This window comes from Furipterus horrens, unplaced genomic scaffold (assembly GCF_987537825.1).
Source record: "Furipterus horrens unplaced genomic scaffold, mFurHor1.1.pri manual_scaffold_11, whole genome shotgun sequence".
NCBI classification, from domain to species: domain Eukaryota; kingdom Metazoa; phylum Chordata; class Mammalia; order Chiroptera; family Furipteridae; genus Furipterus; species Furipterus horrens.
In genome coordinates, this window is record NW_028327181.1 from 81,659,895 (window position 1) to 81,677,936 (window position 18,042).

Consider the following 18,042-nt stretch of genomic DNA (forward strand, 5'->3'; position numbering starts at 1 on the left):
ATGGCAAGGATCATGATAGAGATCCCAATCACACAGCTGACCAGACAGCAAATACATGAATTAACAGACAAACAGGTAGATAATCTTTCTGAAGCTCAGTTCAGAGCTATAGTTATGAGAGCTTACAGTAACAGAGGAACTTAATTAAGACAGGGAAGGAATGAAGGCTAGTCACGCTGAAATGAACAAAAACACATACGAAACAAGTGGTGAGGGAAGGAAAACCAGGGATCAAATCAACAAATCGGCACATAGGGAAGGAACAGTCAACCAGTGCAGAAAGAGGAAACAAAAAGTGAGGAATATGAGGAGAGGCTCAGAAACCTCTGGGACAGCTATAAGCGAGTGAACATCCGAATTACAGTGTTGCCAGAAGGTGAAGAAGAACTAGAAATTGAAAAATTATGTGAAAAAATAATGAAGCAGAACTTCCCTAACTTGGGGAAGGAAATAGACTTACAGGTCGAGGAAGCATAGAAAGTCCCCCAAAACGTGGACCCAGGGAGAACCACACCAAGACACATTATAATCAAAATGTCAAAAATTAAAGCTAAAGAGAGAATCTTAAAAGCAGCAAGAAAGAAGATGAGAATTATGTACAAAGGGATCCCAATCAGACTATCAGCTGACTTCTCAAAGGAGACTCTGCAGGCAAGAAGGGACTGGCAAGAAATATTCAAAGTAATGAAAATCAAAAACCTACAACCACGATTACTCTATCCAGCAAAGCCATCATTCAAAAATAGAAGGGCAGAAAAAGTGCTTCCAGGACAAAGTAAAACTGAAGGAGTACATCAGATCCAAACCATTGTTATATGAGATGTTAAAGGGACTTGTTTAGAAGAAGGAGAATCAAAACTATGAACATTAAAATGAAAACTGTATCACAACAACAGAAGCTAGGGAACCGAAACGAAGGCAAACTAAGCAGGCAACAAGAGTAGGAAAAGAGTTATAGGTATGGGGAACATATTGGAGGGAGGTCAGCAGGGAGGAGGAAGGGGGGAAAGGGAGGGAGATGGTACAGGAAATAAGAAGCATAGTAGGAGGGAGTGGAGTAGACAGGAAGATGTTGAGAAGAACTATATGCACGACCAATGGGCATGGACTAAGGGGGGGGGACAACAAGAGGAAATGGGGGTCACTGAGTGGAGGGGAGCAGAGGGAAAAGAAACTGGGACAACCATAACAGCACAATCAATAAAACATTTTAAAAATGATAAGCTGTACAGAAAAAACTTGACGTGATAGAAACTGCAGTTTTGAAACCAGCATGCCTATTTAAGTCTAAAACAGCTGAAAAATTGAACTCAACAGGAATTATGTTAAAAACTGTTCCCCTGTGTTTATATATGCTCTGCAACGGAAGACTAGAGAAAGGTTACTGAAATCATCTGTTAAAGTTTACATGTATTTTATAGTGTAGTGACTCTACAGGGAAATACTTTACTTTCCAGTTTATCCAATTCATTTTTTCCAATCCAAAAATTTTGCTTTCACACAGATTTGGAAAAGTCTCTCTAACAGACTCACATTAAAAAAAACACAACCACTTCCCAAGGGTTTCGGATTAACAACTAAAAAAAACATAACTTGTCCCCTGTCAAATTTTAAGACTCACTAAACTATAATAATCAGGAAATTTACAATTTCAAAATAAGTAGGGCTATCCTAAATGTTTTGCAAATGCAACTGTCAAGTTCAAATTTAAATTTCCTTCTAATTTAAAAAACAACAAACCTACAATAGGTAGACCGTATTTTAAAACCTTAATATCTTTTCTAAATAAAAACAAAATCCAAAATGAACTAAAATTAATACTATAAAAAAGTGATTCCTAACCTTGAGTTTTGTGACATAAACAGAGCAAGCACTGAATAGGAGCCAAAAGATTCTAAACAAACACTTCAGGAGTAAGTTATTCCCATTTTTTAAATTTGTGAAATAACTAGAGAATATCAGATTAGATGATATCGAAGGTCCCTTCTATTAACATTTGATGAATATCACTTCAGACAGAGTAAAACTAATAAACCAACAAATTATGTGGAAATAAGCGAAGTAATGGCAGTGAAATTAAGCAACAGTGAGATGTCAAATTTTTAAGAAGGCATTTCCCAGTCACCCCAGAAAATCAGTGGTTGGACTAAAAAGTCTCAATATTGACTCACTGTGATTCTGAAGTATTAACTATCTGGGCCTCCCAGATCATGAGCTGAGCAATCCACCCAGAGTGGTGCTAGTGACTCACACTCTTGAATAGCACTGCTTTATGTGCAGGACAAGGAATCAATTAAAGGGTTTACAATACAGTTCTGTTTAACTGGAACATTTTAAGTGGAAGTTAATTCTGCATGAGCGATAATAGATGTTTAATAACTAGCCAGTGACAATTTCTAAGCAAAAGCATTATGGCAGCTAACTAGCAAACAGTAATTTATGTATTACAAACATGAAAACAACCTGTTTTCAAAAGAGCTCTTGGCTATGGACAGTATTTGAGAAACACAAAATATACTTCATTGTGACATAAATTATAAAACCTAATGGAAGAAAGTAGTTTGAAATCTTGGCACTATTAAATAAAAAGGAAACAGAATATGGTATTGTGGGTTGAAGTATCAATTTGTGCTGGCAAAAAGCCATTCTGTTCGAACATAAGAACCACCAGAAACCAGCTGGAGAAGCATGGGGAACCTGGGAGGCTGCATTCATTCACAATGCAACGTAAGTAGTACTGTCTTCATGTAAAAAAGAACAGTATTGGCACACTTGTCCAAAACTAAGCTTAGGTCAAACCAACTGACTGAACAATGATCAGTGTAGGAAAACAAATATATCTAAGACAATATAAAAACAAATGTATAATAATGCCAATATGACTAGGTTCATGATACAAAATTTGCAACAAACATGGTCATACACTGATGGCAAGGGTGATCTGTTATAATCTTTCTGGAAGGCACTGTGGTGACAGTTACCAGAAACTTTAGGGTGTTTACATCTTTGATCAGTAATTCCATATCTAGTAATTTATCCCAAATAAATGCCCAATAAAATAATCTTACATAATTTATGATATAACCTGTATAATTAAATATTGTACAACAGTTATAAATCTTGTTTTAGAACAAGATAACAAAATTCAAGTGTCTGTAATTGTGTAGACAAAAGGCAGATTAGTGCCTAGGGATGGGGGGGGAATAGGGAATGACTGCTATAAGTATTAAATCTCTTTTGGGGGGAATGAAAATATTCTACAATTAGATTGTGGTGATGGCTACATAATCCTGTGGATATACTAAAAACACTGAATTGTATTCTTTAAATAGGTGAGCTGTATGGTATGAATTAAATCTCAATGGAGCTGTTTAAGACATTTTTAAAAACATCTAGATACCAGTGAGGTGATACAAGTAACTGAAACAGGAAAACGAGGCCTGGAAAACACAAGCACCAACTAAAGAGGGAGAGGGGTGGGGGTGTCTACTGCTCAGTGGCTACAGCAGTGGGAGTTACCAAACTGTGGTATCTTTCAAAAGAAGTCTTCGACCTGGATTTTTATGTGAAGTCTGATTTTTTTTTTTTTTTGGTAAATTTTTTATCATAGTCTACAGAGCCCTGGCCAGGTAGCTTATTTGGTTAGAACATGGCCCTGATATGCCAAGGTTGCAGGCTCGATCCCAGGTCAGGGCACATAAAAAGAGGCAACTAATGAATGCGTAAATAAATGGAACAACAGATCGATGTTTCTCTCGAAAATCAATAAGTAAAATAAAATTTAAATATTTAATTTTTTTGAATGCTTTTTAGATCCTCACCAGAAGACATGTCTACTGATTTTAGAGAGGAGGGTAGGAGGGAGAGAGAGACACAGAGACAGAGATAGAGAGATAGAGCTAGAGGGAGAGGGACAGAGGGGAAGAGAGGGGGAACGGGGAGGGGGGGGGAGAGGGGGAGAGAGAGAGAGAGAGAGAGAGAGAGGTATGAGAGAGAAACATTGATCACTTGCCTCTTATACCTGCCCCAATTGGGGGGACTGAACCCACAACCTAGCCCTGACTTGAAATCGAATTCCTAACCCTTTGCTGTACTGGACAATGCTCCAACCAACTGATCCACACCTGCCAGGGCTAAAATAAAATTTAAAAAATAATAAAATAAAATACCTACAAAAATGTGCACAAATATAAGTGTAGAGCTCAATGAATTTTTACAAGCTGAACATACCCATGTAACCAGCACTAAAACCAAGAACAAACTATTACTAGCCATCCAGAGCCATAATCATGCCTCTTTATACCCAAGAGAAACCACCATCCACACCTCTAATAGCAAAGATTAGTTTAGCCCAGGGTCAGCTTTGGTACTACCGACATTTTTGACAATTCTTTGTTGTGGGAGACTGTCCTATGTACTGTAGGATGTTCTGCAGCATCCCTGGCCTCTTCCAATTGTGACAACCAAAGATGTCTCTAGACATTGCCAAGTGCCCATTGGGAAACAATATTACACTACACTGACACCCACTAATATAACCTGTATTTAAACTTTATATAAATGGAATCATACAGAACAAACTCTCTTATATTGGAATCATAAAGAATATACTCTTTGGTGTCTAACTTCTATTGTTCAACATCTATTGAGAGTCACCAATTCTTTTACACTTAGTTCAGATCTGTTAATTTGCTTTACTGGATTGCCATTCTGTGAATACATCACAACTTATCTATTCACTGCTGATTGCTATTTAAGCAGTTTCCAGTTCAGGGCAATTATGAATAATGCTACTATGAACATTCCACATATGTCTTCTGGTGAACATATGTGTGCATTTCTGTTGCACACCTAGAAGGAGAATTGCTAGTCATAGGGTATGCTATGTCAGCTTTAGCAGATTAGTACTTTTCCAAAGGAGGATGTAACAACTTATACTCCTACCTGTCTCCTTTATTTTTCATGTTGACATATAATAGTAAAGTATATTTAAATAATATTGAACTAGAGACCTTACTGGCTGAATAAAGCCTGCCAACTTCTGACCTGTTTTAAAAGAATAGTTCATTATGTGGGAAAATGCCCATATATAGTAAAAAGATAAAAACTAGCAGACAAACAAACAAACAACTGAATAAAAGTATGTGCCTGGCCCTGGCTGGTGTGGCTCAGTAGATTGAGTGCTGGCCTGCAAACCAGGGAGTCGCCAGTTCAATTCCCAGTCAGGACACATGCCTGGGTTGTGGACCAGGCCCCCAGCTGGAGGCGTGAGAGAGGCAACCAGTCGATGTGTCTCTCAAACATGGATGTTTCTCTCCCTTTCTCCTTCCCTTCTACTCTCTCTAAAAATAAATAAATAAAAAAAATTTTTTTTTAAAGTATGTGCCTGAGTAGAAATACACCAACATTAACAATGGCTTATGGACAATTTCTCTTTTATTTGATTTTCAGTATAGTCTACAATACAATAAACACGTAACAATGGAGTTGGCAAAGCTTTACTATGCAGCAAAATCCCCAAAAGAAGTTTAAAGGTAGGTCAGGGTACAAATTTCATAATACCTGCATACATTTATAAATACCTAATTAAGTGATGGACACATCACAGAAAAGTGTTAACTATCTCATAGAACCTTTGATACAGTTATTATACCCCCTTGCATAAGGGGGTCCAAGAGACAGAACTTATATAAAATTTCACTCCAGATTAAAATATAGATGGTGAATCTAGAGGGTAATTCTTAATTTGTAAGGATATATCAAAAGATAGTACTCTGACATGATGACTTATATAGCAGCTTAGTATCATAATGCTACTCTTCTCATTTCTTTAGAGACTCACCATAAAATGGTCCAAAAGCAACACAGAAAATTAATATACCCAATATTTCCTTGAAATAGTTGTTCCCATTGCTACCTGCTGGTTATCAAGTGTTTGATATTCAGCATTTTGGAAAGAGTTACCTTTATTTTATAAACTGATTTTTAAAACCACCACCAAAAACTTACTGTTCTCCACTACAAGTGAGTTCCAGTAAATGTTTACTTGACATGTGAAAATGTTAAAAAACTCATACTTCCTTTCCTAATCACTCCACTTCATTTTTTCTCCTTTATTCCAAGAATTCTTCTGTTGGGAAAAGAATATGCAGTTGTATTAAATTTCTCATTGAACTAGTAACCATAATTAACTGGTAATTAAAATAAATCTATTCAGTAGAATGCTTTGCAAGCTACCCATACAAATTTTCCTCCAAGGACATATTTCAAATCATAAATATACTTTTCCATCCCCTTTTCTTTTCCAAGCACAATTCAATAAAAGAACTCAGACACTCCCCCCAATTCCTAATCATTTTTCCAAAGTCAAAAGAAAGCTTTCCTTTCCAAGTGAATCTTCTGAGAAGAGCACACCTGCTTGAACGGCTCTAACTATAATACACAGCTTTCACAATGAATAACATGAACATGTACTACTGTATTGGAATGTGAGGTCAAAGCAAGCTATTTGATTTAGATACAAACAACAAATTCCCTTTCAGAAAGTACGATGTTGCCACTCTCACTAAAACATTTTCTATATATGTTTAAACAGGCTGGTCAATCAAGTCTTAGTAACATTTCTGACATTATAAGCTTAAAACTCCCTACCTTAAGAAAAACCAAACACCTTTACCATCCAAATCTTCCACAAACACACTTACAGTTTCAAAGGTTCACATACTATTAGTTGTAAAAGAAACAGTAGAGATTGCCTAAGCTAGTAGTCCCCAACTTTTAGAGTCTAAGGACCTTTATATAAATTGCAAAAGATTTTGCTGGCGCCCTACATAATAGTAGTTATATGTTTATTATCTGTCTTTGGAGAAAACACATAAAGATAAAACTCTACCATAAACTGGTAAAGTTTTAAAATAAATATAATTTATTTATCATAAACTACATATACATTTGAAAAGGTCACACATATTAGTGAGACATTACTTACAGTTCACAGATAAAACCTGCATGGATTCCAAAGTTATCTTTGCCCTGGTTGGTGTGGCTCAATGGATTGAGTACTGGCCTGCGAACCAAAGGGTCACTGGTTCAATTCCCAGTCAGGGCACGTGCCTGGGTTGTGGGCCAGGTCCCCAGTTGGGGGCATGCAAGAAGCAACCAGACATTCATGTTTCTCTCCCTCTCTTTCTCCCTCCCTTTCCCTCCTTCTAAAAATGAATTTTTTTTAAAAAGTTATCTTTCAACTACTCTGCTGCAGTGGTTCATTGTCTGACAACAGAGTATAAGACTAACATCCTTATCTTACTAAAGAGCATATCAAATATCATGATTACTTGCATTCAACTAATTAGCTGTAAAGCCTAAAACACAACTCAGGACTTAATATTTTTTCTATACTATGTATGCTTAGTGTTTTATTTTAAGACCACACAGAAAGCCACTGAAGAAGTTGATAGCGATATACAGGCAATGTAAATACAACTGAAGAAAAGTTCTCATTAAAAGTAGTAACAAATAAATGAAATAGGAATAAAACTAACAAAAAATGTGCAAAATTTAAATAGAGAACACTTAAAAACAGTACCAAAGAACACAAAAGACTTAAATGCTTAAAATGCTTTAAAGAATTAAAGCATTCCACGTTCTTGTATACCAAAGCCATCATAAGATATTAGTTCTCTCTAAATTAATCTAAAATGTAATGCAATCTTGATTCCTAAAAATGCCAGTAGGATTTCTTTGGAACCATACAAACTGATTCTAAATTAAATGTGAAAAAATAAATACTAAGAACAGTCGGAAATTTTCTGAAAGAGTAATGAGGGTATACAAGCTCCTCTATATATGTAACATAAAACCTATACAAATTATAAAAGGTGGAACTGGCAAAAAGGTTTACAGATCAACAGAATGGAACACAAAGGAAGTCCTGAAGATCCAAATACATCTGGAAATTTCATGTATGATAAAAGTAGCGTTGCAAACCAATGGAAAAAAAGGTGGAATTTTCAAATAAGTGATATTGAACTACAATGGGTAGCCAACTGGGAAAACTTAAAAATAAAAGTTGGAGACCTGACCAGCATGATTCAGCAGATTGAGCGGTGGCCTGTGATTCCCAGTCAGGGCACATGCCTAGGTTGTCGGCCAGGTCCCCAGCTGGGGGCTTGCAAGAGGCTGTTTCTTCCCCCTGCCCCCCCCCGCCCCCGCCCACTAAAAGTAAATTTTTTAAATTTTTAAAAATTAACTAAAATTGTGATAAACCCTACAAAACAGAAGTACAGAGTGATATAACAGTATATTATAAGGGTCCCTAACCTAATCTAGGAGGATCAGAGGTTTCTCTGCAGACATGCTACTGAAGCACACCCTGAAGGAGGAGCTGCCTTAGTTACAGCATGTACAAAGGCCCTTGGCTGAGCTCTGAACCTTCAAGGAATAGGAAAAAAAAATCAGTATGGCTAGACTATACATAACAAGAAAATACAGCCCTAACCAGTGTGGCTCAGTTGGTTGGGTGTCATCCTGTAAGATGAAGGGTCTCTGATTGGATTCCTGGTAAGGGCACATGCCTGGGTTATGTATGGGTTTGGTCCCCGGTTGGGGCACATATAAGAAGCAATCCATCAATGTTTCCCTCTCACATTGATATTTCTCTCCCTTTCTCCCTGCCTTCCCGTCTCTTTAAAAAAATTAATAAAATCTTTTTTTAAAAAGTACAAAGAAATGATGCTGGAGAAGTAGGCAAGGCCAGATCACACCTTGCTAAGTGAAGATTGAAGTCTTTAAAGGAATCGACAGAGATTTCCAGATTAGTGACTTGATTAAATGTTTTATAAAGGCAATTCTCTGCTGTGAGAAGAGTAGATGAGTACAGCAGGTCCTTGAATAACATTGTTTTGATAAGGGGGAAAAAAATCAATTCCTGGCAGGGACCACTGTCGGTGGAGTTTGCACCTTCTCCCCAAGTCTGCGTGGGTTTTTCTCCAGGTACTCCCACATTCTAAAGCTGTTTACCTGAAGTAAATGGACATGTCTAAATTTTCCAATCTGAGTGAATGTGTGTGTACCCTGTGATGGGAAGGTGATCTGTCCAGGATATGCTTGGGCCACCATGGACCTTGAACTGGAATAAGCACAATGGAAAATGAAAATAATTACCTTAGTTGTTTTTATTAATCTTTCTTAAATGTATATATAGATCACATTTATTTCAATGTTTAATATGAGAACTGTTTTGGGTCTTTATTTATAAGATTGGTGATGTTTTTGCGACCAGAAATATGCTGCAGGAAGTTAACTCTTGTTTATATCAGTTAGCCTACAGTAAAGTTGGTTTCATTATACATTGTTTTGCTTAAAGTTGCAGTTTCCAAAAACCTACCGACAGTTAAGGGAGGACTTGCTGAATATGGCTTGGGGTATAAACATAATAACAAAAGTATAAAGGAATGCAGAGGAATAAAGCCGACAATGGAGGTGGCAGGAAGCATGCAGTCAGGTAGGGAAACACAGGGGACTTCAACTGTACTGGTAGTGTTTTATTCCTTAAGTTGCAAGGCGGGTATGCAAGTATTTATTGCAGTTTTATCGCGTCTTTGTCTTAAATATTTCATATTAATTTTTTCTCTTTTTAAAAGACTAAACAAGCAGGCCCAGGCCGGGTTTCTTTGTTGGCAGGGCACATATAAGAATCAACCAATGAATGCATAAATAAGTGAAACAACAAATCGATGTTTCTCTCTCTCTCTCAAATAAAGAAATGAAACAAAGAAAGCGAGAAAAAGAGAAAAAGAACAAACAAGGAAAACTAATTTAGAATTTACTATAACAAACTTAGGAAAACATGACCTAGACCAGGATTGGGAGACTAGAGGTGCAGAGAAATGACAAGACTTTGGCCGCAGGAAATTGTTGATAGAGCCTCTTAATAAAATAGGGTACAATGAAGGAAGTCTAGGTTTGGAGCCAAGATCAAAAGCTCTGTCTGGGCAACTCAATTTAATGTACTAAGCATCTAAGTGGAGATGCTGAACAGACAGGCAGGGTCAGAAAAGGGATCTGAACTACAGAGAAAAACTGGGGAGTATGCAAAATATATGTGTAAGTAAAGCCACAGAACAGAGAAGACCAGAGTGGGAAAGAGACGCAGACCAAGAACGAAGACTTTAGAAAAAACAATTAAAAGATCTAATAGAAGAGCAGGGGGTTTGAAAAAGCCTGAAGAACACTCAAGAGAGCAAGCAGGGAAAATTAAAACCCAAGAGAACAGTGCTACAAGAAAAAAATTCAGAAACTAAAAGAACATCAACTGTATGGGCAATTAGGAAACCAAGGTCCAAGAATGAATCAAAGAGAATTCCCTAAAAATAGAGCGCAATCTGCTTTACTCTGAACATCCCCAAAAGAAATAATTCAGTTAAGTAACAATAAATTCAGTCGAAACTGATAAATCCTACAAAGATGCAGATAAAAAATAAATCTCTGTAACTACCTGAAATTTGAATAGATTAGAGGATAAGAACAGGGATGTGTGAACTTTATTCCATTTTATAGGAACAAAACATCAACACTTACTCTGAAATCCAACACATTTCTTTCATTTCAAAGATTTTAGATAACTTCCAGGTTGCTAAACCTTTTTAGCATGTTAAACTATAAGCATTTTCAGAGCAAAAATCAAATATGTAGTATTCATCTTCTGAGCCTTCAGCATCTAGTTCAGTGCCTAACTTAAGTACTAGACTGAAAAAGAAGAACAAAGAAAGGTTCACTGAATGAGTCTGTGGACACCAGAACACTTTTGTCCAAATTGTGTTGGTGCTACAGTAATATAGCCTCAAAGAACAAGCTTTAAATGTGGGTTCTACTCATTCCACAGAATATTTCATTTCTTTATAAACAATGCTATGTGCAGAGATCTCATCCTTGTCTTAATGGGGGGAAAAACCTTTGGGCAACACATTCCACAGGTCTGAATGATAAACCCAAGTGCTGTCAGCCAGTGCAGTATCTGCAAAACTCAAGGATGATGTACTCCAGTATGCCAGCCAGTACTGGATGTCTGGTCATTCACTCTTGAGAACTGTGGAAAATAGCAATGTTAAGACTGAACAGGATAGGCCCTTACTTCCACACAAACGAAACTCATTAAACTCAACAGTTGCAGCAGTATGTTTCAAAAACAATTGTTGGCACTTAGCTGATATTAACAGCTCAAAACTGTTTTCTATATCTACATTTCAGGTTAATGATAGCAGCTAACTTTTACTTCTCATATGTGTTTTCTAAAGAATGGCCCACAAAAGCAAAAAAAAAAAAAAAAAGTAATCCCATCCTTTATCTGGCTAGCTTTTTATCAGATATTTTGGACAGAAGCCACACATTTCTATGCTGCAGAAAAGCATGAGTTCAGAAATAAGAATTATACCTCCAGTTGCACTTAACTATCCAGATTAGTAACAACAGCAATAATAATAATGAAAGGAACGCATCTCATTTATTTTGAAATGTGAACAAACTTCAAATTTAAAAAAAACACGTTAGAACTTGTCTCTTTGCACTGATTTAGGCATGGAGCAAACTATGTGTTTATTAAGAAAATGATGCTCTGAATTTTAATTGTATATTTTGTATTTTAGGATCCCAATTTAAAATGATTGGTGAGCGGGGTGGGGGGAGGCTAATCAGAGATATGATTCTGTATCTCTTCCTTTGGCTAATTTATACAAATATGAAATATGAATAAAAATAATTATTAAGGGGTAACAGCATTTATAAGTAGAATTGTTATGTTCAAGATGTGGTAACTTCTTAAATCCTTTGAATTAAAAGGCTAAAACTCAATTCTACCTTTGTAAACTGAATAATATCAAGTTACTTTCCTTTTTTCTTGAGATTTTATTTACTTAGTTTGAGAAAGAGGGAAAGAGAGGGAGAGAAACATCAATGTGAGAGGTTGCAGGTTGACATGGGGAGACATGGTTCCAAGCAAGAGCTATCAGAAAGCCTGGATCCCTATGGAAGGCTCAGCAGGTTCAGTTTTGTTTTTTTTTAATGCTCACTTGAGGACATTTTTTAATTGCTTTTAGAGAGGGAGGAAAGGAAGGAAGGAGAGACAGACAGAGAGACAGACAGACAGACAAGACAACTGGCTGCCTTTCACACACCTCCAAAAGGGACCTAAGACAACTGGCTGCCTTTCACACACCTCCAAAAGGGACCTGGCTCACAACCCAGGCTGAGCCCTAACCAGGAATCAACCAGGGACCCTTCTGTTCTCTCAGGCCATCACTCAATCCACTGAACCACACCAGCCAGGGCTACTTTGCTCCTTTTAAAGAAAACTGTGGAAGCTACCTAGCACAAGAAGAAAACCAATTCTAAAGTCACACAATCTAAAAAGCTAAAAGCACTATTTTTGGAAAGGATGCTTACAATGCTTTGGAAAAGTGCACAACAGTTTAAGACAAGTAGTAAATAATAATAAATCGTTACAAATCGGGGCAAATAATAAAAGAACTCCAATATAATTTGCATGCCTTCTCTTCAAAATGTCCTTTGCCTACAACACTGTTCACAAAGATCTGGTGAACAATAAGACACAGATTTGCTTACCAGAGATTTTTACCTTTTACCCTGAAGAGTTATTTCATGTTTTTTAAATTCTGCCATTACATACCACTTAAGAAATCCAAAGCAACTACAATATACAACTCTATGCTAAATACCAAAAAATAAAACAAAAAAAACCCCCAGCAAATAGAACAATTCAAAATAGTTAAGTCAAGAGCCCTGTAATTAATTTTATTTTTTTACGTTCTTATTCTGAATAGTAATACCTAAACCCTTTCTGGGGGTGGGGGTGGATAAAGGATTTGACCTCTAAATTACAGTATTAATCCTTTTCTACAGATATGACATGCTGTTCTCCATTTATCAAGGAATTAAAATCCCTTTCATTTATAGTTTGATTTTTATAGCGCTTTCCCATGTATTCACTTGAACGTATACATAACACGAAGGTATAACAATTTTAAGACTTATCAGGCACACAAAACAACGCCTACCCAGAACTTACTTTAACTTGATTTACCCGATTACACAAAGTATCGTCTTGATGCTAACAAAATAAAGCGTGAGCACAAAGAAGTCTGTACCATTGCCACTCCTCAATGAACAAAAATTCCTGCAAACGATAAAATCACACTCACTCATTTCTCAAAGAAAAAGAAATCCCCATCTTAGAATCGCAAAAAAAGGAAGAAAAAAAAACCCCAAATTCTAAACCACACATTCACGTAAATGTTTTCAATTCAAAGCTCCAAACGCTGCGGCCAACCACACAACTGTCCACAATCACAGCATTAGCGCCTTCTCTTAAATTTTGCATCTGGAGACACAAGGGGGAAAAACCCAGAACAAAAATCTAAAGTTTCACGAAAAGGGAAGAAATCACTTGAAGTTACGAAAACGTATTAATCAAGAGTCAGCTATCCCATTTCCCGCCCCCGCCCCTTCCAGCCCCTGCGCTGAATCTTCTCTGAAACATTAGCGGGAGGCAGGAGTCCTGGCGGCGAGCTGTTAGAGGAAGGAGTCCAACGAACCCAAGCCGCCAGAGGAAATGTCAGGGGCCGGGCGTCGGAGACAAAGACCAGTCCGCGGAGTGCCCGGCGCGGTCCTGCGCCCCTAACCGCCCGGCGGAGTTGGGAGCACGGCCGAAGTGCGCGCCCAGGGTCCCCCTGGCCCCCCTCTCCCTGCCACGGCCCGGGCCCACCCCCGAGCCGCTTCCCTCCCAATTTGGAAACCGCGCGCCTAGGGACAAAGCGGGAGGGCGCGCCGAGCGCGGCGGCGGGCCGCGAGTGGCGATGCCCCTCCGGGCTCGGCGGGAACCACTCGGTGGCGCCCCTGTCTCTCCCACAAGCCCTCCTCTTTCCCGGCGCCCAGTCCCTTGGGGCCCTTCTGCCGCCTCCCACAAGTTCGCTCATCTACTCCACCCCACCCCACCCCACCCCATCCCGAGCCCACCCCTTGCCCGCTTTTCTTCAGCCGGCCCAGCGGTCGACCCTCACCGGGCGGCGGGGTCCCCCGGAGCCGCCTCCTCCGCCGGGCCTCAGCCCGTCCCTCCAGCCGCCGCCTCATGTGCCCCGCGCTGCCATCGCCTTCGCCGCCACCCTCGCTTCTGCTCCTCCTCTGTGGCCGCCGCCGCCGCCGCCTTCGCCTCAGTCTCCTGCCGAGGCCAAAGCCGCTCCCGCCGCCGCCCGGACTCACGGGGAGGCGCTTGCGCACTACGCACTGCGATGGGGGCGGGGGCGTCCCGCCGCGGCCTGGGAGCAGGGGGCGTGAGGCACGTGGCGCTCGGGTGGGAGGGGGCGTCCCAGAGCGCGCCGGCGGGGGCGCGAGCGCCTAACTCACGTAGTCGGGGCCGCGCATGGTCCCGGACGGTCCAGGATGCGGCAGAGGCACGGCGCATGGAGGTCCCACCCGCGCGGAGTCTGCACCGGAGTGGACGCAGACTTCTCTGGGTCAATACATTCCAACAGCTTGATTCCCAGGACCGGACTACCCCGCCGCTAGGGCCTCATTTGGAGCGGGCGACTAACGGCGCAGTGAGGACACGCCCTTACCTGGGTATTCTGGGTGGGTCCAAGCAATCCTGGAGTTGTCTGTGCGCTCCGCTAAGGCCTTGGTCCAGTGTAACGGAGGATACTAATGTTGTTTTCTAGATTCTGCTCTAAAATTATTCGAGGATCCTACGAGCCCTTGGTAGGCTAACCATTCTAGCTCCCTTGAGTAGTGGCTTTTAGTGACATTTCTAGATACATTTGAAGTCCTAGACCTCTCGGATTAATGAAACTATTAGACCATTTCCTCTTAACTACTTGCAGCCCAGCAGTCAAAAGACTTCCTAAAAGTTTGTATACATAGGAGTCTTAAACTGCCTGGTAGGAATCTGAAAATTCTTCAGATACTTTAAGTAGTGTGAGTCAGTGCACAGCATCAGATCGTACTAAAGAGTTGGGAAAGTACTCTGTACAGTGTTTGACGACCCTCATACTCCTAAATTATCTCATTTGACTATCACTGTACAAAAATATAGGCTTTTATTTTACCCTTTTGACCAGAGAGGAGATTAAGCTCTAACACGTGAGGTAACTTGCTACAGGTCAACCCCCTACCTCCACCCGGAAAGCTGGGTTTGGTCCTAACAGCTAGTCCAGAGGTTGAAAACTTGAGGGGTGGGCATCTGGCCCACTCACAAAGTTTTGTTTGGCTAGTACAGCGTTTTCCAAAAAGGTGAATAAATTGCCAAGTTTTAAAAACCTTATTTCTGGCTTCTCATTAAATGTCAAAAAAATTGCTCACTTTGAGCCTTTATATTCAAGTGGCAGCTACTTCTGAGTAACATCTGTTTATCCAGGGCAGGCACTGTCCCCGCTCAGCTACTTGGACTCTGTATTTAAGTTCTCTTCCCCCTGTTCTTGCCATGCCCCAGTCTCCCCCCATCCCCAATTATCACATTACCTCTACAAATGTATTTAAAATGGCAAGTGTGAGGACTGAATTTATGAAAATTTGAATAAAGAACATGTTAGCTAGAGTAACATAGGTGACATATCATTATATGATACATTCTGATAGAAATAGTAAACCTTTCACATAATGCTAAAAGCAACTATAAATTGGTACAAATCGCTTTGGAAAACTAAAGCTAAAACTGTGGATACATTATTACTCCGTGGGAATTCCACAGAACTGTGTATAAATGAATGTTCATCAAAATACTTGTACTAGAGTATTAATAGCAGCACTATTTGTAAGAGCAAAGAAACTGGAAACTACCAAAATGCCTGTCAACCATAGAAAGCATAGGTAAATTGTATTATATTCACACAATGCAGCAATGAGAGCGAACAATCTACAATTACACACAATAAGACGGATGAATCTCACAAAACTTTCCATTTATATTAGTTCAAAAACAGGCAAAACTAACCTGTGCTCTTAGAACTAAGGGTAGTAGTTAACCTGTGGGAAGACTAGTTACTGGAAAGGAGCATGATGAGAAGCCTTCCTGGGAGCTGGTCCTGTTCTGTTCTTAATCTGGATGCTAAATACACAGATGTGTTCAGATGCCACATGTGAGCTGTACACTTTTATGTGGCATATTATTTTATGTGGCTTAGTGGATTGAGCACCAGCCTGTGAATTGAAAAGTTGCTGGTTTGATTCCCAGCCAGGGCACATGCCTGGGTTGTGGGCCAGGCCCCCAGTTGGCAGAGTGTGAGAGAGCAGCCGATCGATGATCTCTCACATGTTTCTCTCCCTCTCTTTCTCACTCCCTTCTCCTCTCTCTAAAAGTAAATTTAAAAAATTAAAAAGAAACTTTAACATGGTGTTAAAACATTTGATTATATATATAGCATATATGTACACAAAGAATATATATGAACAAATGTACAGGCTGGGGACAAAAGTAGGTTTACAGTTGTATGTGAAACAGTTTATTTTTGTGTTATTTTTTATTATTGTATTATTTTCCATACAATTGTAAGCCCACTTTTGCCCCACCCTGTATTATGTATCATATATAAATAATATATAATCAAAGTTTATTAAATATTTTCTCAAACTCATAGATGAATCTGCTGGGGAAGCCTTCCCATCATTCTTCATGGAGGTTGAAACATTACACTTTCTATATCTGTCACCTTACTACGGAAGGGATTCAGAACAAGCCTCCCTGAGATGTGCCACTTTGACATGTGAATTATTTTGAGCTGAAGGCAATCAATATTTTGGGGGCTCAAGAAACTTCCACCTCTCCCTTGTAGAATTTAAATTAAGGGCCTTGCTTATAATAAGAGTTACCACCAGAAATGAATTTTAATGACCTATCTATAAGGCAGGGCAAACTTTTAATTGCTGAATATCTGCTTTTCTTATCACCCTGTGAATGACCTTCCCCCTGCTTTACCTCATCCTCAGCTCAGAATGCCATATACATATACCTCATTTTCCCTTTCGGTCTTTGGACCTCTCCTGCATGCGGGGTCTCTGACTTTCCCATTAGAGGGGTTTCCATATGTATGTACATAATTAAATTTGGCCACTTTGTTAATCTGTCTCATGTCTATTTGATTATTGGATCAGCTGAAAGAACCTGGTAGGGTAGAGGAAAGTTTCTTCCTCTCCCACACTACCAAGCTTGCTGTCCTGTCTCTTCTGATAGAGCAACCTTTTAAAGATGGAGACCCAGGGCAGTTAAATTGTTTTACCTGCTGATAGTTTAAAAACCAGAAATATAACCAAAGGCTCTTATATCCTGCTCAGGACTCTTCTTTCTCTCCTCTGTCACACTGCCAGCTATTGACAGCCTTTAATCTAGTTTACAGGTGGGAAATTGAAGCCAGAAACCTAAGCCAGAGGATTTCCAGACCAGGCATTCACCAGGGTCCAGAGCAAACCAGGGTGTCTGCTAGAATGTGAGCTCCTGGAAGGCAGGGCCACAGCATACAACCTGGCTTCTAGAACAGAGCCAGCACATAGTAACTGCTTAGAAAGTATATGCAGAGTGAATGAGTGAAGGAAGGCTTGCCATTCCTAGCACAGAAAGTCTGTAGAGCAGCGGTTCTCAACCTGTGAGTTGCAACCCCCTTGGGGGTCGAATGACCCTTTCACAGGGGTCGCCTAAGACCATCGGAAAACACATATATAATTACATATTGTTTTTGTGATTAAACACTATGCTTTAATTATGTTCAATTTGTAACAATGAAAATACATCCTGCATATCAGATATTTACATTACGATTCATAACGGTAACAAAATTATAGTTATGAAGTAGCAACGAAAATAATTTTATGGTTGGGGGTCACCACAACATGAGGAACTGTATTAAAGGGTCACAGCATTAGGAAGGTTGAGAACCACTGCTGTAGAGGGAGGAAAAAGAAAAGCCCCAAGTTTTATACAGGGAAATGGGTCTTGTTTCCAGCCTTTGGCAGGGAGTAGTGGAGCCCAGTGCTGTGAGAACATCA

General features: G+C 39.5%; 1 protein-coding gene across 2 annotated transcripts in view; it reads right to left on the bottom strand.

Moving 5' to 3' along the window:
• Window positions 1–14,805, bottom strand: part of GJC1 (gap junction protein gamma 1) — a 28,265-nt gene extending 13,460 nt beyond the window's left edge. Inside the window, exon 1 of one of the 2 annotated variants that reach the window (XM_090292139.1) lies at window positions 14,628–14,805. The gene's annotated coding sequence lies outside the window, so the exon portion shown is untranslated. Of the gene's footprint in view, window positions 1–14,072; window positions 14,275–14,627 lie in introns of those variants that run through there. The other variant, XM_090292137.1, reaches the window with a different exon arrangement.
• Window positions 14,806–18,042: the final 3,237 nt, after the last annotated feature.